The following is a 24,037-nucleotide window of genomic DNA, read 5'->3' as shown; positions in this document are numbered from 1 at the left end:
CACAGGGCTCAACGCCCCCCAGGCCTGTTACTGCCAGGAGAGGAAAGAGGGGGAGAAACCTTTCAGAATGTACACACAGGACATCAAATTAAAAATGGAGAAAGTCTAATAACTAATTGGTGAAACCATAAAAGCTGCCATAAAAGACATTTTCCTTAAACTACTTTACACAGGGTTGTATAATTTTATGTCACTTTTTATTTATGTTGCTGTAATGAAAGCTGTACTGGTTGCCGCAAAGCTTAGGAAGAAAGGAATTGAAATTTTTGAAGGGGGGGAGGGGAAGGCCAGCTATAGGCCTTCAAACAAGATTCATTTGGAAATACAGGGAGGTTAGGGAGGAGAGACTATTTACTCCTAGAAGCCTCCAAGCAAAAATGTTTACGTGAGCATCATTCTTCCACTGCTCTCCTCTGTACCGTACCCAAGGCCACAATTGCTTACCATTTATAAAGTGGGTTCCAAAGTGTTTCACAAACTAGGGTACGAATTTAGATAAACTTATTTACTTACTTATTTATTTATTTATTTATTTATTTATTTATTTATTTATTTTAAATGTTTATTTTTCAGAGACAGAGCAAAAATGCATGAGCGGGGCAGGGGGGACAGAGGATTCTAAGTGGGCTCCACGCTGACAGCAGAGAGCCCCATGCAGGGCTCCAACGCATGAACCGCAAGATCATGACTTGAGCCAAACAAAGTCTGACGCTTAACCAACTGAGCCACCCAGGCGCCCCAAACCCATGCCATTTAGATAAATTTTGTGAAACCGGGTTTTTATTGTGTGAAATACGTAAAGGAGCATGATTTCAGCTTCTAGAGGGATCCATATAAAAATGAACCCCATTTTAACAAAGTAGTGATGAATTTACAAGGTTCCATAGGACACTACAATTCCAGATTCAAGAATTCCAGAATGGCACTGCCTATTATTACCCAGAGGATCACACAAGCTCTTTTCCTCTCCCATTTGTATGTGACAACTCAGCGGGGAAAGCGAAGTAAGTTGCAACAATAGAAAATCTTGGGCATTGGGCGCCTGGGTGGCTCAGTCAGTTAAGCGTCTGACTCGGCTCAGGTCATGATCTCACTGTTCATGCGTTTGAGACCTGCATTGGGCTCTTGTGCTGAGAGCTCAGAGCCTGGAGCCTGCTTTGGATTCTGTGTCTCTCTTTCTGTCCTTCCCCCGCTTGTACTGTCTCTTAAAACATGAATAAATGTTTTTAAAAAAAAATCTTTTTAAAGAAAATCTTGGGTAAATTATAAGCAAGAGAAACCTAAAATTGTATGCGCTCAAGCGGAGGCCATGAGGAGGGCTCTCTGAGCGCTGATGATGCCCTGTTTCTTGATCTGGGGGCCAGTCGCTGGGGTAGTTCCACTTATGAAAATTCACTGTGCTCTTAGGATGTGTGCTGTTTTCTGCATGCATATTACACGTTAAGAAAACATTTTCGAAAAGCAGGTTCAAATGAGTCTCTTAGAAAAGATGCACAGAAATGGGCAATGTGTGACAAAAACACAGAGGTGTAGTGCCATTTTCCCTGGGAAAATGTAGATCACCCCTTAAAATGCAGGGGCCTTCTGAACTCTGGCTAATTTTCAAAGTGAGATGAGGTTGTTTTTAGAAACAATTTGCCTTCTATTAACAATGAAATCCAATTCGGCTTCGAATATTAGAAAGTGAAACATATATACAAGTTAGAGGGACTGCTGAAGTATCAAACAGATAGGGCATTATTTAGGTAGACTCGACAGTCAAGGCCACTTTACACCATTACGGACCAGACTAAACAAACCTGACCCACAGGGTGACCCTCCAAGGATCCCAAAAGATTGGAAACTCAGAAAAGACAGCCCTGACCAGACTTTACAGCCTGGTAATGGCATGCAAACGACACTCTGTCTCTGTCACGCAGCCAAAGGTTGGTGTTGTATATGAGAGCAATTTCCTCAAGAATTCAGAGGAAAATGTGATACTTTGCCTTTTCTGCATGAGGTTCACAACAGCAAGTGTATTTACTAGTCAGGGACACCCAAAGCTCCTGATAAACGCCCCATCGAATCAGCCTGCCCCAGGCAACAGTACGTTTCCTGACTCCTGCCTAATCAGCGGGCTGTGGCAGGGATGTCAGATGGGAGAGGAGGGGAGAACCCGCTCACCCAGAACGGCAAAGGCCTCATTTGCAGGAGATTTTAAAAGCTGAAATTGTGTCTAGGAAAACATCATCAAGATTTGGAGTCACTCTTCACTGGAAAGCGGGTTTTCACTCACACCCTCACTGTCCTCAACACATGGCATTCTCTTCTGGTCGCACCATGCACCGAGGTCCAGCCTGTGCTTGTAATTCAATCGTGCTCACCTAGAAAATGCTGGCAGTGGGCGGCCCTGAGTCCGGTTTCTTCAAGGGCCTGTTTTCACATGTTCTTGTTATGTGACTCTACACCCCGGATGGAATGATTCAGATCTATCTTGTGGGGAATTAGTTACTCCCAACAGTCCTCAACAAGTAGTTGGCTGGGAAAGAGGATGTGTTTGCTGGTGGGGTGGGGGAAGGGAGGGAAATGAAGTGGGGGAGGGGCAATTACAAATTGTACAGAAGCTATGACTATATGTTCTGATGAGAACATAAACTTTTGGGATGACTTCAAATTTGAAAATCACCAAGATTCATCTGGAACCCTTTACTTTCCTTACCTTTTTCTCTCACAAAACAGGCCACGCGCCTGACTCCTTATTATATGCCTATGGCTGCTACCCAGAAGCCTCTCAGACCCTGAGGAAGGGATTTGTGTCTCTGCCTCCAGAATTCCAGAACCTCTTCTCTCTGGTCCTCCCAACATCAGGCTCTCTGAGGACCATGAATAACGTATCCAGGCCCGTGATCCTCTTTAAGAACAAACTGTATCTGTGGACTCTAAGAAAACAGCATAAACCCCATGCTGGAGATTTAAAGGTTGTTCACAACCTCTTTAACATATCCCCTTTACCTCTAATTAGAAACCAAAATTAAGGGGTGCCTGGGTGGCTCATTTGGTTATGTGTCTGACTCGGTTTAGGCTCAGGTCATGATCTCACAACTCATGAGTTCGATCCCCCACATCGGGCTCTGCGCTGATGGTGCAGAGCCTGCTTGAGATTCTCTGTCTTCCCCTCTCTGCCCCACCCCCATTCACACACTCTCCCTCTCTCTTTCAAAAATTAATAAATGAACATTAAAAAAAAAAAGAAACCAAAATTTAGGCTTGATTTGTCATCTTTTCAGATGATCCGCAGGCCTACATAAATTCAAACAAGACATAACTTTTAGCACTCACCACAGCACATTCCCATCACACAATATGAGGGGCCCTTTTTTTCAGGTGGATCATGAACTTTGTGTTGGAGGGAAGTGGCCAATGTGTAGCCATCAGTGTTTGGAATCGCACGCATCTTGATTTTTTTTCTTCATTTAAACAACTATCCTGCTTTCAATAGATAAAACAGAAGGGTAATGTGACTTCCGTGTGAGGTGTAGACATAGCCTGCTGATAAAGAGAAAGCAGCCAGCAGAATCTCCACAGAAACAGCAGTATCCTTCCCTCCCTAGAAGAGGGGAAGGCTCTAGTTCAGTTCAGCCCAAGCATTAAAGAAACAGTCTGGACCTCAAGATGAACTGGGAGAAACCACTAGGGATCTGGGAAATTCATTCATCACCCAGGAAAGAAAGGAAAGTACTTCTTAAGCACTAACATGCCTGAGCAGGGACCTGCTCCCGCCTCTGTGTATGTTCCACCAGAAACCAGAGGGAGGTGGAAAGGCCCAACAGCCAGCCCAACAGCCCCACGAACCTCAGCAGCAATGGCCCCTTTTCATCTCTGTGACAGTCACTTCCCAAATGACCCCTGGCCCCACATAAGTTTAAAAGAGGTGAGGTGTTGCTTTCAGCCTGTACCCACAGCACATTTCTGCCCTTTATTCAAGGGGCCTTTATTTCACCACTCCCCTGCCCTTAATCCCCTCCGGGGGGAATTCAGTTATGCATATTGCATGAAATGAGGACCACAGGCCCGGCCTCTACAAGCTGCTAATTGAAAACCATGTCAGAAGTGGGAGGAAGAGGCAGAGGGGGGAAAAACAACAACCCTTGACAGAACCCCTCACATTGTGAACAGCAACGCGCCCTTCTAGAAGGGCAGGGCTTGTTCCATCTCAGCCACATAGGAGTCTTTTCTCCCAGCTACCGGATTTGAGGACAGAGGCTCTGGGAGACAGTGCCTGACAAATCAGAAAGGGCTGCAAGGATGCGGCCAGTGAGCCTCCAGACCCCTGCCCAACTCTGGGGCTCACTTGCTCCAAGAGCACGGGGTGCCTACGGCCCTAGAGACAGACTGCCCGAGTGAAGGCCTAGCCCTTCCACTCTCAGCTGTGTGATCCAAGGCAACAGCTCGCCCTCTCTGGGCCTTAGTTTCCTGCCCCGTAAAATGGGAGTAAGAATCGCACCTACTTCATAAAGTCATTGTGAGGATTAAAAGTGATAATAACACGTAAGCATTTCACACGATGCCGAATGCAGTAAGTGATTAACTGTTTAATATTTTGATCTTGTTTATAACAATGAGAATTCTCCCCTTGCCAGATTGGAGAATGACCAGAAATAGGGGGGAGAGACTGCTATTCTAGCCCCATTTCATAAGTAAATCTGGTACCAGTTCTATGGAAGCCTTCAAATGGGAAACAGAATGAGAATGTGTGCATGAGTTGAGGTGGGGAGGGGAAGGTGGTACGATTTTGGTGGAGGGAGAATGCGACGGTAATGGGGAAGGAAGAAGCTATTATTATTCACCAATCATCTATTATATAGCAAGTATGTTCCAGGTGTTTTCATGGATGTTTAGACAAAGCTCTAAGACAGTTATGATCATCCCCATTTTCCACTAAGAATCTGAGGCTCAAAACAGTTAAATAAGCTCCCCAGGGGCACCTGGGTGGCTCAGTTGGTTAAGCACCTGACTTCAGTTCGGGTCATGATCTTGCAGTTCATGAGTTCGAGCCCTGCATCTGCTTGTCTAGTGTCAGCACAAAGCCTGCTGTCCCCTGCTCTCTACCCCGTCCCCGCTCTCTACCTGCTCACGCACTATCTCTCTCTCTTTCAAAAATAATAAATACACATTAAAAAAAAAAAAAAGCTCCCCAAATCACATGGCTCCTAAACGAGGCATTGAGAGTTCTTTTGGATTCTCCAAAGCCCCACTCCTGCCACACACTCTTACTGGAGGTACATTCCTGCCTTTGAGGAGGAGCAAGGTATCTTTGGGTGGTGGTCTTGGACCACCTTCTTTGTTCCGAACAGAAGTTTCCAGTTCATATTTCTTTGTCAAAGGTAGGTGGGAATGTGACTGAAACAATAAATACAAGCCTTTTAATGCTTCCCTGCAAAGAGCTTTGGCTGAGGTGTTAGCATCCAGATTAAGAATATTCAAAAACGAGCAAATGAAAATACTGTGATCACAATGGTGGTAACTCTTTCAGAGGACCTCCCAAATCACTAGCAATTATGCGGTACGAAACGCCTCCATTATGAAAACTGCGATGATTTTGTGTCTACTGATGAGGATAATGACTAATATATTCTGTCAACAGACATGACAGCTGTCTGTACATATTTTGAGGCATATATTTTTAGATGCGGTTACTGTACCTCCAGCTATTTTAACTACTAAATTTTGTTGACACCATGCAATCCAGTCACAAGGAGGCTTACGGGAAAAGGTTAAAATTCCTATTTCCAGCTGTTTCTCTTCCTTACATCATTTTTGTCTCATTATTCACGAGGATCCATAAATCTGCCACTCAGATCCCAGGCTAAGTGATGTGCTACAAGGAAATTGCTAATGTCACTAGGAAACAAAATAAAATTGAACACTGGCTTCACAGAATTCAGCATTCAGAGTGCTGTCATTCTAGCATGCTCTCTCACACACTGGCCTGATGAGCTTCTGTCTCATAAGGCACATGTGCTATACTTCCTCTGTCCCGGCTCCCCACTTTCCAAATTGGGGGGCGGGAAAAGAAAGGAGGTGGAAAGTTTTGCAAGATGGGCTCTAATTTTAAGACAAAAGCCATCCCATTAAATCTTAACAGATGTTTCTCAAGTTTAGAAGATTAAGAAAGATTTCAGCATCAAAAATCAAAGAAAATACTCCATGACCTTAAAAAAGGATAAAACACAAAGCTCTAACAAACCCAAAGTCCACTTTGACAGCTGTCTCTGATGGAATTGACGAGGTGCTATTGATGTTTGGATTAAACCATGCCTCTGTGATCAAGTACTCAAACATGGGATAAAAGACAAGTATATTCTTTAATCCTACCCACTAATTTTGTCTAGGCCCTGAAAAGCAATGGGTACCGAACAAATGTTGAAAGTGGCTTCTCTTCTGTTTATTGACAAAGCTATTTTTATTTCATTAATTTGCCACGTATCTTATCAGCGTTTAAACCAACACAAGGAAATCCATACAAGGTACTGAACTCTCCACAAACAGATCACTGCAGCCTCCAAGGCCACTAAAGGTAAAATCAATAGATGATGATTCTAGAAAGTGGGGAAGATGTTACAGGAAAATGTAATAGAAAAATTGGGTTCCGATTTATTTTTCTTTTTTTCCTTCTTTGCTAAACTGTAAAATCGCATTGGGAATTCCAATTTTCAGCCTGGTAAGTTCTGAAAGAAAAGGAGAAAAACTTTTCTTTTCTTAAAAAGGGAAGGGTGAAGAGGCAATTAAGTCATTAATTACTCTCTTTGTCTCATGCTATCCAACCCATCAAACTTGGCCTCTTCTGTCTTCATCAAAGGTGGAGCTCACTCTACTTTACAATAAGTACCTCTTAATAAGACAATCTCATGTTTCAAAAGCTGCTCTATGAGGAATTTAGATGAAGAGAAATTAAAATAACACTTAGCAGCAGACCCCAGAGTTTGACAGCTGCACAGCGCCTACTATCACCAAGGCCCTCAAATGAGCAGTGAGAGGTTCCACAGACGGGATGCTGGTGAGAAACAGTGTGCTGTGTGCAAAGGATGAGGAATCTGGGGAGGAGGGGAGACAGAACTGACATCAATGCCAAACACTGGAGATGAATCCATACCTCCCTTTAAAGAAGACCCGGGGGAAGCAGGGTCTTTGCAGAAGGACCCTTCTTTGCAGAAGAAAGTAACTGGGGAGATGATGTCTAACAAGAGCTGTATCAGTCTTAAGACCTCACTAGTGAGCTAGAACAACTTCAGGGAGATTTGCTGAGTGGGGGTTTCGACCTCCACCCTTTTAGCATGTCTTCAGCCCACTGCAGATCCCGTCTCCTAGACATACCTTCCAGGCAGTCAACTGGTATCTTCTATGATATGTGTGATTGCATATACTCCTTTACAGAGCTTAATACGCTTCTCCAGGGGGGAAAAAATCCTTAAGTAAAGTGACATAAGTATGATGCCCCTCAGTCTGCATTCTCATGTCAAGTTTCCTGTTGCTGATCTGGATGGAAGCACTCGTTTCATGAGATCTTGAGTCAATTCTCCCCAGTAGCAAGGGGACAAAGCCACAAGACAGTTGCACGCACAAGCAAGGAATGAGAAGGAGCGTGCATTTTATTTTATTTTTGTTTATTTTTGAGAGAGAGAGAGTGAAAGAGAGTGAGAGTGTGAGCTGGGGAGGGGCAGAGAAAGACAGGGAGAGAGAATCCGAAGCAGGCTCTGTGCTGACAGCAGTGAGCCTGATGCACAGCTCAAACTTACGAACCTTATGATCATGACCTGAGCCGAAGTCGGACACTCAACCAACCAATGGAGCCACCCAGGCGCCCCCAGAGCATGCATTTTAAAGCCATTTTAAAACACTTATAAAAGATTCTCCCTTTTCCTATCACCTTCCAAAGATCCAACCAGGTTCTACTCTAAGAACCATGCTGAGGAGATTCGGGTAAAAATGTACTGACCTCACCCTTGGATACTCTGCCTGCAAGACACTGGCATGATGTAAGGACTAGAGTAATAACAACAGCTTTATTTTTGTGTGTTGCTATGGAATTTCAAAAACAAAACAAAGAAAACCACTGATCAGTAATTGTGACAAAACTTCTTAGCCACAGCATTGAGAATAGGGCCTAATTATTTCATAAACACACTTTGATTTGTTTACTGCAACGTCAAATTAACTTCAAATATGTAACAGCCGATGCTGATTGGAGACAGAACACGACGTACACAATGCTGCTGCATCCTGTGCTCCATGCACCTTGTGGGAACCTCTTTTTTCAGTAGATTCATTTATAAAAGTCTCTCCCTAGTATACCCCACGTACCAAACAGGAACCACATATGCATTTTACTTAAAAGCAAACTGTTTCCAACATGGAGTGTGTGTGTTTGTGATCCCATGCTTGGGATGACTACAGAGAGACTGAGAGATAGAACAGGAGCCTACAAAACGAGGAACTACAAAGAAAGGAAATTTTTTCAATAGTTGGGGGAAATCACTCTGTGTTGAATAAAACAGGAGAAAGACAAGAAAGGGAGAAATGGCCAAATCCATGGTGAGGCCTGTATTCAGGCACCAAGTATTTATTGAGGGCTTATTTTGTTCCTGTTCCTTTCTATACAGAGCTGACTTCTCTAAGCAATCTACAAGTTTTAACCCACATATTCCTCCTAATAACCCTATGGGGTAGGTACTATTAAAATCCTCATTTTAGGGACAAGGAAACTGAGGCACCTAGAGGTTAGTGATTTGCCCAAGAGCACATGGCTAGTAAGGAGCAGTGTTTGGGACTCCAATCCACACACTGTCTCCCCGGCCTACACTGTGCTAAACCACTTCTGCCCACCATATTCCCAACACTGGGACCTAGAGTAACAAAACATGTACCTTGCCTTCAAGAAGCTTCTAGCCTAGATGTCAATTACAATAGTAGGTCTGTGAAACTGATAAGCACAAGACGGGTGTCCTGAGAGGTCAAGGGAGGGAAGTCCAGCCAGTCTGAGAGTGAGCAGGGAGTGGGTGGGAAGATAGGTAAAGACACAGATTGACAGACCTTAGCATAATTGACATTTCAGGCCAGACAATTTGTTTGTTGTGGAGGGCTCTTCTGCACGTTGTAGAATATTTAGCGGCATTCCTGACCTCCACCCACTAGATTTCATTAGCCTACCCCTTCCCCAGCGTGGTTACCAAAAATGTCTCCAGACATTGCCATATACCTCCTGAGAATAAAACCATCCCTGGCTGGGAATCATTGACCTAAAGGAACTAGTGTCCAAGGCCGACTTGAATGATGAGTGGTAGTTACCAGAAAGAAAGAAGAATTGAAAGAAAGGTCCAGGCAGAGGATATAGCACAAAGGCCCAGAAGAGAGTGGTTGGCACTCCTGGGAGCTGAAAGCAATTTCATATGAATAGCTCATAAAATTGGATATAGGGGATTAGGAAAGGTGAGTCTGGAGAGGCAAGCAGGATCATCATAAAAGGACTCCTACCCTGTGTTTGGGAACTGGACTGTATCCTAATGCAAGTGGGAACTATTAAAGGGAGAAAGACATGATCAGACTTGCGATTTAGAGCCCTCACTCTAACCTCCATATAGACAATGAATTAGAGAAGAACAAGAATGGGAACCAGCCAAGACAGTTAGGCTTCTACTTTCCTTGCATGTTGATCACTTTTCCTTTTAACATTTAAAATTAAATGTGTGTTCTTCATATGTAAAATGCTCTTCTGTATCAATAAGAAAAAATGATCACACCAATAGCAAAAAGGACGAAGAAACAATTCACAAAGAGGAAGTGCAAGCGGCTAATAAATGTAAAAATGTGCTACTTTCCCCATGATCAACGAAATGCAAATTAAATAAGGAAATCCCATTTTCTGTCTATCATACAGACAAGCAATTTTTAAAATTGTTATTGTATACCTTGTTGATGTGCAGAGAAACTGCAATCTTCTACACTACAGTGGGAGTCTATATTGGCACTGCTTCACTTGAAAGCAACTGAGAAAAAAAGTTTTGTGAAAAATTAAATGACAAACTATTTTTAAAGTTTATTTATTTATTGAGAGAGAGAGAGAGAGAGAGCAAGCAAGCGGGGAAGGGGCAGAGAGAGGGAGAGACAGAATCGCAAACAGGCTCCACACTGTCAGTGCAGAGCCCAATGCAGGGCTCGAACCCACAAACCATGAGATCAAGACCTGCGGTGAGATCAAGAGTCATGCACTTAGCCCACTGAGCCACCCAGGAACCCCAAATGACAAACTATTTAAATGATCTAAATGTCCAATAAGAGATTGGTTGACCAAATTATAGCAATTCTGGGTAATAAAATACTATGTTTCCAATTAAGACTGATTTTATAGAAGCTATTTGTTGAGATGGAAAAATATTTGACACAAGGCAAAAATAAAAACATTAATAACATTCAGTGTTAGTAGGAGACTGGGCAAGTGGCCATGTGCCAGCAACAATGTTAGAAAGCTGGCCACACCCCTGGGGCCACACTGTTGCTGGACCCCCATCTTTTTTCTTTTAATTTTTTGTTTTTTAATGTTTATTTATTTTTGAGACAATGCGAGACAGAGTGCAAGCAGTGAAGGGGCAGACAGAGGGAGACACAGAATCTGAAGCAGGCCCCAGGCTCTGAGCTGTCAACCCAGAGCCCGACATGGGACTCGAACTCACAAACCGTGAGATCATGACCTGAGCCGAAGTCGGACGCTTAACCGACTGAGCCACCCAGGCGCCCCTGCTGGACCCCCATCTTGAGGCTGGGTTGGCCTGCCTAAAAATTGGAAGTGGAGAACTGTGGCTCAGTATAATCATCAACTTCTGGAGCAGTTGTACTCATTGGGCTGCACACTTGCCTCAGATGCAGACGTCACCAACAGCTTTTAGAGCCTCACTCCGGGAGCAATCGCCAGGCAAAATCCCCTAAATACAAGGTCACTGAAGCGCTATTTGTAGCCTCCCATTTTGCTATTCATTGACATTTCTATTGGGAGTTTATGAACAATCAGACTGTGTATCTCAACTAATCTTAAAAAAAAAAACTGTTTTGGTATATAGATCCTCAATTATTTGGAGAGAAAATCTTTCTACCCTGGATTTTGGGCAATTTTTGAACACTTAAAAAGAGTTAAAAAAAAAAAAAAAAAAAGTCCCTAGAGCCACTGGTGCCTGACACATGGTTAAGTGCCCGTAAACATTAGTTACATGAATGACTGGGATGAAATAACTACGGCAGTCTGTGCCACATTTAACCTGACTTCTACAGAATTCAGGGGAGGGCGTAAACTTATACTTGGTATGATTTAGAGACCGCAAAATGGCACAATAAAATTTTATCTTTCCCCCAAATTCACAGCTATCTAAAAGTGTCTCCTATCCTGTCATGCATTTATTGGATTTAAACATAAGATGAGGCATCTCTTTGCCCCCCCACCAGAATTACCTTTCAGAAAAGAGAGTTAGGAAGTTAAGGAACTTATCCAAACAACACATAGCCAATGTCAGTACTTGTATTTGAACTCAGCTCTATCTGAACCCAAAGATCAGGTGAGTTTAGAAGACTCTTTTGAGTAATATTTGGGTTCCTACTTTATCTAAATTTATGGCGCTAGCTGTACAACTTATTTGTCACTCATTATTATAGGGTGTTTTCCTGTGTCATTTTATTATTTTACATGTGTCCCTGACCCTACTCCCCAACTGAATTTAAAGTTCTTGAAAGGTAAGTAGGCTTTCCTGCCCCTTTCCCATCCCTCAGACACACACACACACACACACACAAACACACACACACACACAGTTACCCCAGGTCCTAATATAATGCTTTATACAAAGTAGGCACTAAATAGGTACTTATGGAATAAATAAATTCTAATAATGATTGCTGTGATGTGCTTAAGGATCAGACCAAGACCTATGCAGCACTGAATAAGTAAATTTATCCTTGGGCAATAATAAGATGGGGGAAACATTTTAAATCTAAAGATTGTAGAGAAATTGGAAGACTAACAGCAAATAAAAAATTGCTGCAATGTAACAATGGGTTAAAATCCTTATTACATAAATAACTCATACAAAGTATTAAGAAAAATGCTAAGTTCCCAATAGATAAATAAACCAAAGGACATAGCAGAAAATTCAGAATAGAGGGATTAAAACTAATTTGCAGATTTGTGGAATTGTATACCCCTTCCAGTAATCAAATAAATGCAAATAAAAGCTATAAGATGCTATTTTGCATGCATAATTTACCAAATTTTAATTATTATTTAATAATAATACCCAATGTTCATAAAGATAAGATAAAATATGCTGCTAGCAATAGAAGTTAAGAGCCTTATGAATTAACATACAAGCTTTGGCTTAGTAATTCTGCCCCTATAAACCTATGCTAAAGAAATAATCCCATGGGTGCCTGGGTGGCTCAGTTAGTTGAGTGACGGACTCTTGATTTCAGCTCAGGTCATGATCTCAAAGTCGTGAGATCGGGCCCAGCATCAGGCTCCGCGCTGACAGCTGAAGCCTACTTGGGATTCTCTGTCTCCCTCTCTCTCTGCCCCTCACTTGCTCTCTCTCTCTCTCTCTCAAAAATAAATAAACATGAAAAAAAAAAAAAAAACAAAGACTCCCAAATACAGAGGAGAGAGTAGTAGCTAGTAACCAGGAGATAGTATAACTAGTGGCCAGGAATATAGACTTTGTATATATTTTTTAATTTTTTTAAGTTTGTTTATTTATTTTGGGAGAGAAAGTGCATGAGTGAGCATGAGTAGTGGGAAGGGCAGAGGGAGAGGAGAGAGAAAATTCCAAGCAGGTTCCGTGTGCTGTCAGTGCAAAGCCCAATGTGGGGGATGGATCTCATGAACTATGAGATCACAACCCAAGTGGAAATCAAGAGTTGGACACTTAACCCACTGAGCCACCCCAGCGCCCCAGGAATATAGACTTATAAGTCAGAAGTACCTGGATTCAAATCCTGGATCTACCATTTCTTAGGTAGGTGACTGGGCAATATGCTAGCCTCTGTGGGACTTAATTTTCTCTTCTGTAAATGGATATAATGGTAGTGTCTAATCATAGAGTGGCTGTAGGAATTGACTGAAAGAATGTGAAATGCTTAGCAAAGTCAAGCACATAGAAAGGGCTCCATAAATACTAACCAGTATTATTATTATTGTCAGAAACAAACCAAAAAGCTTTATGCCCAAACATATTCATAACACGTGATGAAAAAGGAAAGAATCTGAATTTCCAACTGTGGGGATATGGTTAATTGAATAATAACATTGCCATTCAAGGACATAGTATGAAACCTTTAATTTAGTGATTGTGTTTGGATTGTGGGATTTTATATATATATATATTTATATATATATATATATTATATTTATATATATTTATATATATTTATATATATTTATATAATTTATATATATATAATTTATATATATAATTTATATATATAATTTATATATATAATTTATATATATATATATTATATATATATATATATATAAAGTATGCAATAACATGGAAAAATGCCTCCATAACCAGCATGACCTGTTTCAGAAACTTGGGATATAAAATAAGGTCACAACTTTTTTAATAATGAAATTAAGATGATCTAAGCCTCTATCTCTCCTCTGAATCTCCTTCTTCCCTCTCTGGGCTTGTTCCTCCTATTATAAGTCCAGCAATGCCCAAGGGGTCAGCTTGGGTTACTCTCACCCTGTGGCCAGATCAGAACTTAGGCACCCCATTCAACTCACTCAGAGCTAGAGAACTCCATACTGAATGCCTCAAAGCAATATCATCAGGTACCAAAATTATCTGGAAATCAACAACAAAAATTAAACAAAAACTCCTATCAGTATTTCCACCACACAAAGACAATCATAATTAACAATCGGTGTATTTCATGTGCAGACTCTTTTTGCCAAGATATTATTGTACTGTTTAAAAAAAAAAAAAAAGCTATAACCTCCAACTCTAGAAACAAGAGACAACTCCATCCTGGCAAGAAAGGATTTGTCCAACCGGCTGTACCATGTTGAGCTTCTATGGATTCCTACAAAATCTGCGGCAACCTTCTCCCCCTGACACTAACAGTCCCAAGTGGCAAATGCACTAAAGAAACTAAAGATACTCTCCCCAGAGGCCCTGGATTGATAGCAGCACTGCCATTGTTGTTCCCTCATACATGCTGTCAGGCAATCCTGTCTCTCTGGATAAGATGATACCTGCCACACAGGCATCCATTTCATCCATGGCGCCACTGTACGGTTAAAACTAAATTTCTTGGATATGACAAGATGAAGCTAAGACATCGTTAAAGGTATGTGTTCTTATTATTTTCTTGGAGGATACTTTATTAGCTTCCCTTGCAAAACTGAGAGGGCTGATAATTGACTATCATAAAAATGGAAATAAAGTAATCTAATGGGGCAAAGACTACTCTAAGAGATGTACTCAGCTACTCCATTATCTTCTGTTGTGAGCTAATGTTGTTCACAAGTATTAGGTTCTTCCTAGTAACCATGGGTAACATCTAATAGTTAGAGGTGGGTGGAGTCTATAGATCTCTCCCCTTGCCATTTAATTAAAATGAAATTAAGTTCAGACCAAAGTCTGCATTCACTTATTTAGCAAGCAGGCCCCCAAACACTCACACAACTTAGTCTATAAGCTTTAAGAAGTTCCAGCTTTCTGTCTTCACTGAAACTTTTAGGTTCACCAAAGGCAAACATGACAATAATCTAGTGTCAGATTTTAGCTGACTTTCTAATTAGATTCATGAGACCCTATAATTCATGAGAATTCTCTGATCAGTGACTAGGGATAACACCATTTCAGAATGAAATCTCTGGCACCATTTTGAAAGGTATAGACTATAAACTAAATTCCTATGCCCCATAATACAAGGGTAGAGGGCCTCTGCAATATTTCCAGCCAATCCACCGATCTTGAATACCACTTTTCACCTGTGAAAAGTAACGAAGCGTCCGGTGTTGATTAGATACAAAGATAGGTGAAGTCTACCTCTGTTGTGTGGGCTTCCAGTTAGAGGCTTTCAAAACACTAACTACCTTCCCCTGAAGTGTATGCTCCCTCCTAGGGTAACAGACCATTCCTAGATATAGGTCAAAATTAAATTTACTTACAAACACACACATACCACACATACCAACATAAGGATGTGTTTGTGTGTGCACATGCACGTAGAAGATAGATCAGTATGTAGGTATAGGTACAGATATATAAAGTCAGGCTATCTGTGTCAAGGTATTTTAAAGTAAATTATAGGCAACACAACATCACTCTCATATTTAAAAAGAGGCTTTAACGTCTAAATTGAAGAAGGAGGTAAGCGAGGGAAACTTAAAGACTTCATTTCATTTTTAGGGATGAGTTTTAAACCCATTTCATTTGAAAGAAGCCTGAATACATTAGACATGTAAGGAAATAATCCCATTATTAGTATAATCACTTACATCTGTCAAATGTGCCCTGATGTATAATATGCTTTCTCTTATTCCAGAGGATCCCAAAGAAACAAAACTTTAGATGAAATTGCAAAGGAAAGAGAAAAAATATTATTATCCAGTGTTGAATCCTGTCAAAAAAAAAATGATACCTTCAAACTACTCATAGGCCAAATGATTACCATCCCATAGGATGGTTGCTATGGAGGAGAGACAAACAAGTTCAAGAGAAGGATGAAGAAGGAGCCCAGGGCCACTGGGAAAACCAGGGAAAGGAATCCGAGGCATCACATTGGAGCTGGGTTTTGCAGAAGTTTGCCTGACTGGGAAGGGTATGTCTACCTTGACTCCCTAGTCTGTCAAGTGAGGAAGATGGAGTGCCTGTCTCTCAGAGGAGTGAGAATTAAGAGGGACTATGTACTTAAATCCTGGCACACGGTATTCAGATGCAAGAATCCATCTTACAAAATCAGGAAGCAGGCTGAAAAAAGCTCTCTACGCTGAAATTCAGAAGTTCTAAATCCCAACCTCAGCTCTGCCCCAGCTGTCTGCATGACCCTGGGTTAGTCTTTTCCCCTCTCTGCACCTGAATCCCAGTTGGTGAAACTGTTCTGCTGCCCTCCCATGAGGACCAAGTGGGATCAAAGATTGGAAATTGCATTGAAGAGTTAAGCACTCTGCAAATACAAGGCATTACTTTCATCACAAATAGAAGATACTTTCCTGAGTCCAAATATGCTAGAAGGGAAAATTCAGGGGGTCAGGGTAGAAGGAGAGGAATTAAAAAAAACTTGTTTGGTAGCAAAAAGTAAGGAAGCCTTCCAAGGCTAAGCTTTGACCTTCAAATACCCCCACCCTCTGGCATGATGCTCTAGGCTCTTATAATTGGGCCATGAAAGAACTGAAGCAGATCTAAACGTGTCCCTTGGAATCCAACATTGAACGGAAGGTCTCTCACCATTAAAGTTCTGGCATGAGGGTCACCCATCTCTCTCTCTCCCAGATAAAAGAAAAAAATCACTTCTGGGGCTAGAGTGGCCTCCCCATTTTTTGCACAGAGCCGAGAGTCCTGACAAGAGCTCCCCAGTAAGGGTAAAGAGTCAAAGGTGATGCCCCACACTACCTAGTCCCTTAATCCCCACTTTAAGGCCAATTTAAAAGTCTTCAAAGTGGATCTTTGATCAGAGGGCAAATGTTGTTTAATTGAAAAGGCTGCCTTTTAGGAACAATTGGTGTTTCCCCACGGCACAGCCATTTTAAAGCATCCTACTAATGGAAGAGTCTCTTGGGTTTAAATGACAGCATCACAGGTACTGGCTCTGGGCTGTGGCAGGTACCAGGGGCCTGACTGGTCTCACAGTTTATTTAAAGTAAATAGACACTTTAAAAGAAAAGACTAAACTAAGACCCAACTAAGCATCTGAAATGAAATCTCCCTTAAGCTGGTCACTGATGGTGCATGAGTAACAGGCCACCATTTATTCACAACATGAAGCCATTACTGATTGTTCACTCATGGAACAAGCATTTATTGAGCACCTACTATGTGCTGGCACTAGAGTAGTCACTGAGTCACCACAGGTAAATAAGATGTGGTCTTGGCTCTCAGAGAGTTCAAAACCTAGTAAGGAAATAAAGAAGTAAACAGCAGATAATAATGCCTCATTATGAAGGCTTCCAGGAGTACATGGAGGCCTGGCTGTTCCTTGGGTGGTGCAGGGGGCAGACCAGACTGCCCAAAGTAGTGTATCTCAAACTTCACTGTGCGCACAAATCTGGAGTTCCTGTTCAATGCAGATTTCTGACTCAGTGGATCAGGGGTAAGGCCTAAGATTTTGCATTTCTAACAAGGTCCCAGGAGATGCTGGGGTGCTGTTGGTGCACAGACCACACTTTGAGCAGGGAAATCAGAGAGAACATTGATAGCTGAGCCAAGTCTTGTAGAATGAGTAAAAGTAAGCCAGGGTAAGAGGAAGTTGGAGGTGGGAAGGGTCTGATGGCCCAGGTACTACTGTGAGTGGGTAGAGGGTTCAGGGAAGCCCAAGTGCTTCAGTTCAGCTTGAGCGGGAAGTGTGAGGCAAAGGTAGAGCGGAGGACAAGGAGAAAGGCACAGGGGCCCAGGTAGGTCTAACTGTGGCATATGAACTTTATGGAAATGACAGTGGGGACCATTAAAAAATGTTTGACCTGGGAAGGGATATGGTCAGATGGCATTTAAAAAAAAAATCTCTCAGTCAAAAATGTAGGAAATAAACCAGCAAGGGTTACATGAGAGGGAGAGAGACCAGGAAAGAGACCATTGCTGCATTACAGGGAAATGGATGGAATCAGGGGGTATCAGTAGAGAACATCAACAGCTATCATTTCTCTACAGCTTCAAAATGACCTTCCCAAAAGTTAATTTGCTTTGGTCAATGGCTCTTCAGTCCTACCAACCCAATTTTGAAACTTTTCTGTCTGGGTTTCGAAACATGCTATCACTAGTTTCACCTTCATCCCTCCACGGAGCACCATTAGAAGTCAACCTGAACACCCATCAGCTACCCTCCTATCCATCTCCAGGGCTAAGATTCATACCTTCCAGGCTCAGCCCCACCACCATGCTTAGCTCTCACGGTTCACCTCACCTAGAATATCTCTGTGGCTCTTCTCTACCTGCCCACTTTCCACTGTTCTTCAAGGTCCAGAAGTCAATGACCTCATTAGTAAAGCTTTTCCAGATTGCTACAGCCCTACAGCCCTACTGGTCTGTATACTGCCTGCCTCATTCTTTTTGCCCTCAATCTCAGAGGGCCCTGTGATTTTTTTTTAATGTTTATTTATTTTCAACAGAGAGAGAGACAGAGCACGAGCAGGGGAGGGGCAGAGAGAAAGGGAGACACAGCATCTTAGTCAGGCTCCAGGCTCTGAGCTGTCAGCACAGAGCCCGACGCAGGGCTCAAACTCACAGACCCCAAGATCATGACCTGAGCCGAAGTTGGACGCTCAACCGACTGAGCCACCCAGGCGCCCCAAGGGCCCTGTGATTTTTAATGCCTTCTTTTATTTCCTTTTGCTTTTATAAAATAACTCATTTTTCAGAAGTGTACCTATGGTGTATATGTATGCATTAAATAAGAATAATAAAAGGAAACCTACGCACCCTCCTTTTGGGTTCAGAAACAGACATTACCAAGATATCTGAAGCCTCTGTATGCTTCTCCTCGGTGGCCTTCAGTTTTTTTGTGTTAGTTTGTTCATTTGTTTGTTTTTTGCTGTGGCCACTCCTAACAACACAACATAACCCAAAATAAGACCTGAGGAACAGGAGACGTCTTCTATCTCTTTTCTTTCTCCACAGCATTTGTCAGAATACTTACTGTACTAAAAATTTGGGCATGCAACCAGCCAGTATGAGTGTTATTTGTGAGAAAATGAGAGTAACTAGTTTAAATCAATCCTGCCTGGAATAATCCAAAGCATAGAGTCATCAACCCTTTAGCATTCAGCAGACTATCCATCCACTAACAAGACAGACCCTCAGTGAATATTTATTTAATTGAATTCTGTTTTTACTTCATCTAGTGGATGTAGCATAGATTCTAATCAATGTCAGACATAAAGCAAATGGTCTCCAAAGTAGGGCTCAATCCCCTCCCCCACAAGGTATGCATTTACATCCACTGGGGTACAGGAAGATATATTAGAATTTCTATTTGTACTTAGGCTTGTCTCAACCTTTTAAATGTTTGAACTTTGGGTATATATCTTATAATAGATATAACGTGTAGCATGTATGTGTATATGTAGCATGCACTACATAGCATAACATACTACATAGTATAGCAGGTAGCATAGCAGCACATTAGCACATGGTGCTAAGGCACTATACTCACTCCTAACTAGAATAGACAGCAGGAAAAGAAAGTGAAAGACCCAAACTGAAGTTTCCCCATAAGATTCTAGGACTCATTCATTCATTCATTCATTTATCCATCCCAAAACATATTTTATTGATCTCATGTGTACCATGCTCTGTTGCCTAAATTGCATCAGACAGAGGCAACAAAGCAGGTCATGCCCTGTCCTGTCCTGCTGCCCATGGGACGGGCTGCTTCATGGCTCAAATAACTGGTGTATAACACTGAGTTGCCCAGAGTGAGCAAATACACATCCAGATTTGTACTTACCCCCCTTGTAAGAGGATGAAGATGAAAGAAGTCAACCAGACCCAGACTCCTAATCCTAATCACAAATGTTTTTGTTCATTATGAGCATATAGCACCTATTTAACATGGCTCTTTCATTCACACCTGGCCTTCTCCACCAGGCAGGGAAGTACCTTCCTGATAGATGCATAAGAAGAAGCTCTTGCCCCTCAAAAATGCCTCCCTCTTGCTCCTAGATGTTTGAAACTACTCTCAGAAGAAGAAGGTCCTACAGTTGAGATAAGGAATAGGATTTTAAATGCCCTTGCCATTGAGTAATGTAAACTATTACGTTTGCACTAAGTTGTAAATGGCTTGTATCCAATGCTCTCTAGAGAAGCATTTTTGCTGGAGGGAGAGATGGAGAAGAAAATAACACCAGAGAACCAGCCTATGGTACCTACAGATGAAGTTGAGAGGATCTTATGGATGCAAACACAGACTTGGAATGAAGACACCAGGCCACTATGCCAGGACAGGAGGGTTGAACATTCCAGTTTTTCCAAGAGCTAATTTAGGTCCAGCACTTGCCCACTGGCCTCAAAACCTTAGTTACTGTGGAGAATGTTAGTGCCAAAAGGAAGCAGAGACAGGTGCCTGGGATAGGCTAGATCGAAGCTTCCTTATCACTGATCCAAATTCTCCTCCAATGAGCTTTCAGGAAACCTGTGACAGAGATGAATAAACAAATTGAGATTAAAAATTCTCAACCATGGGGCTCCTGGGTGGCTCAGTCAGTTAAGCATCTGAGTTCGGCTCAGGTCGTGATCTCATGGTTCGTGAGTTCGAGCCCCACATTGAGCTCTCTGCTGTCAGCCCAGAGCCTGCTTCAGATCCTCTGTCCCCCTCTCTTCCCTGCTTATTCATTCATATTCTCTCTCTCTCTCTCTCTCTCTCTCTCTCTCTCTCTCTCTCAAAATGAATAAATGAACTTTAAAAAATGATCTAAGTTAAAAAAAAAATTCTCGGGGCGCCTGGGTGGCGCAGTCCGTTAAGCGTCTGGCTTCGGCTCAGGTCATGATCTCACGGTCCGTGAGTTCGAGCCCCGCGTCGGGCTCTGTGCTGACAGCTCAGAGCCTGGAGCCTGTTTCAGATTCTGTGTCACCCTCTCTCTCTGCTCCTCCCCTGTTCATGCTCTGTCTCTCTCTGTCTCAAAAATAAATAAACGTTAAAAAAAATTAAAAAAAAAAAAAACTAATTTAATAAAAAAAAAAAAAATTCTCAACCATGTTCTCCATTTTGAAAAACTAGCTCAATTCTACATTCCAAATGTTTTGAACCACTTAGCTCCAATTCTTCCCTCTGGGTTTCTTTTTGGTTTTGTTTTTGCTTTTTTGATCCTCTTTATTTTTCCCCCTCTGGGTTTTTGATGTAACATTCTTGGCACTTCTCAGAGTATTGCCAGAGGTGAGGAGGCAGTAGTGATGACTCTTGTCCATAATCCATTCCAGAGGTGAACGTGGGAGCAATGCATTATTGCTTTGCTGGATAAAATCAGACAAAGAAAGAGACTTCACTTACTCTGCAAGACTTGAGATGTCCTATGACATCTCGGGGGAAAGCTGGAAAGAACAATATCAAAATGTACTTTCTTTCCTACTTACCAAGAATGAGAAATTGAAACTGCCAAGTAGTTATATTGAATCCAGGCACAAATACGGTTGGCAGCATTCATCTGCAACTTACAGAGCGGTCAACAGCTCAATCGCATGAGTTTCTGTAAAGATGTTATTTCATCTTAAACTATTCCACTTCAAAGTTACTGATATTAAAATTGTTAAATCCAAATCATGGGCTCTCTTTTAAATATGTAGAGATATAATTTTAATACACTGACGTTTGAAAACAATCATGTATATAATACATAACATATATCTATAAATAATATACAGGCATACCTTGGAGATATTTCGGGTTTGGTTCCAGACCACCCCATTAAGGTGAATATCACAAGAAAGCAAGCCAAATGAGTTTTTTGGTTTCCCAGTGCATATAAAAGTTATGTTTACACTACACTAAAATCTATTAAGTGTGTAATAACAATATATCTGAAAATCAATGTATGTAACCTTAATTTAAAAATACTGTATTAGTAAAAATGCTAACCATCATCTGAACTTTCAACAACTCATAATCTTTTTGCTGGTGGAGGGTCTTGCCTCAGTGTTGATGGCTGCTCACTGATCAGGGCGGTGGTTGCTGAAGGTTCAGGTGGCTGTGGCAATTTCTTAAAATAAGACAACAATGAAGTTTGCTACATCTGTGGACTCTTCTTCCACAATTTCTCTATAGCATGGGATGCCCTTTGATAGCATTTTATCTGCAATAGAACTTCTTTCAAAACTGGAGTCCATCCTCTCAAACCCTGCTGCTGCTTTATCGATGTAAGTTATGTAGTGTTCTAAGTCCTTCATTAGCATTTCCACCGTCTTCACAGCATCTTCGCCACTTTTTTTGCTCACTCATAAAAAGCAATTCTTCATCCATTACAGTTGGGTCATGATATCGCAGCAATGCAGTCTCATCTTCAGGCTGCACCTCTGAGTCGAATTCTCTTGCTGTCCACACCACATCTGCAGAACTGCTTCCACTGATGTCTTGAAGTCATCCACAAGTGTTGGCATCTACTTCTTCCCAACTCTTATTCATGTTGATATTTTGACCTCTCCCCATGAATCATGAATGTTCTTATGGCATCTAGAATGGTAAATCCTTCCCAGAAAGTTTTCAATTTACTTGGCCCAGGTCCATCAGAGGAATCACTATCTATGGCAGCTATGGCCTTATGAAATGTATTTCTTCAATAATAAGACTTGGAAGTCAAAATTATTCCGTGCTCCATGGGCTGCAGAATGGATGTTGTGTTAGCAGGTATAAAAACAACACTAATCTTATTGGACATCTCCATCAGAGCTCTCAAGTGAGCAGGTGCATTGCTACTGAGCAGTAACATTTTGAAAGGGATCTTTTTTTCTAGGCAGTAGATCTCAACTGTAGGCTTAAGATATTTACTAAAACACATTGTAAAGAGATGTGCTTTCATCCAGGCTGTGTTGTTCTACTTGTAGAGAACAGGCAGAGTAAACTTAGCATCGTTCTTAAGGTCTCTAGGATTTTCAGAATGATAAATGAGCATTGGCTTCAACTTAAAGTCACGAGCTGCATTAACCCTTAACAATATAGTCAGCCTGTTCTTTGAAGCTTTGAAGTCAGGCATTGACTTCTCCTCTCTAGCTACGAAAGTTCTAGATGGCATCTTCTTCTGATAAAAGGCTGTTTCATCTACATCGAAAGTCTGTTGTTTAGTACAGTCACGTTTATTAATGATCTTAGCTAGTTCTTCTGGATAACTTGCTGCTAGCTTCTACATCAGCACCTGCTGTTTGACCTTGAACTTTTATGTTATGGAGATGGCATCTTTCCTTAAACCTCATGAACCAACTCTTCTAGCTTCAAACTTTTCTTCTGCAGCTTCTGCACCTCTCTGAGCCTTCATAGAATTGAAGAGTTAGGGTCTTGCTCTGGATTAGGCTTTGGCTTAAGGAACTGCTATGGCTGTTTTGATCTTCTATCCAGACCACTAAAACTTCTTCTATATCAGCAATAAGGCTGTTTCAATTTCTCATCACTCATGTGTTCACTGGAATAGCACTTTTAATTTCCTTCAAGAACTTTTCTTTTGTATTCACAACTTGGCTAACTGGCATAAGAGGCCTAGCTTCTGGCCTATTTCTGCTTTTGACATGCTTTTCCCTCTAAGCTTAATCATTTCTAGTTTTTGATGTAAAGTGAGAGACATGTGACTCCTCCTTTTGGTTGAACACTTAGAGGCCACTGTAGAGTTATTAACTGTCCTAATTTGAATATTGTCATGTCTGAGAGAACAGGAGATGGTGGGGGAGGGGGGGAATGGATGGTTGGTGAAGCAATCAGAACACACACACTTGTTGATTAAGATTGCTATCTTATATGGGTGCAGCCTACGACACCCCAAAATAATTACAATACTTCACATCACAGATCACCATATCAAATATAACAATAATGAAGAATTTTGAAATATTGTGAGCATTTCCAAAATGTGACACAGATATACACTGTTGGGAAAATGGCACCAATAGACTTGCTCAACACAGGGTTGCCACAAACCTTCAATTGGTAAAACCAAAAAATAGAGTATCTGCAAAGTGCAATAAAGCAAAGTACAATAAAATGAGGTATGCCTGCATGTATAAAATATTAGTTTGTTAGGACCGCCATAACAAACTGCCAAAGACTGGGTGGCTTAAAAAACAGAGATTTATTTGCTCACAGTTCTGGAGGCTGGAAGTCTAAG

Source organism: Panthera leo, chromosome A3, assembly GCF_018350215.1.
Source record: "Panthera leo isolate Ple1 chromosome A3, P.leo_Ple1_pat1.1, whole genome shotgun sequence".
Taxonomy (NCBI): Eukaryota; Metazoa; Chordata; class Mammalia; order Carnivora; family Felidae; genus Panthera; species Panthera leo.
The sequence above is the reverse complement of the archived record's forward strand: the minus strand, read 5'-3'. Positions refer to the sequence as shown.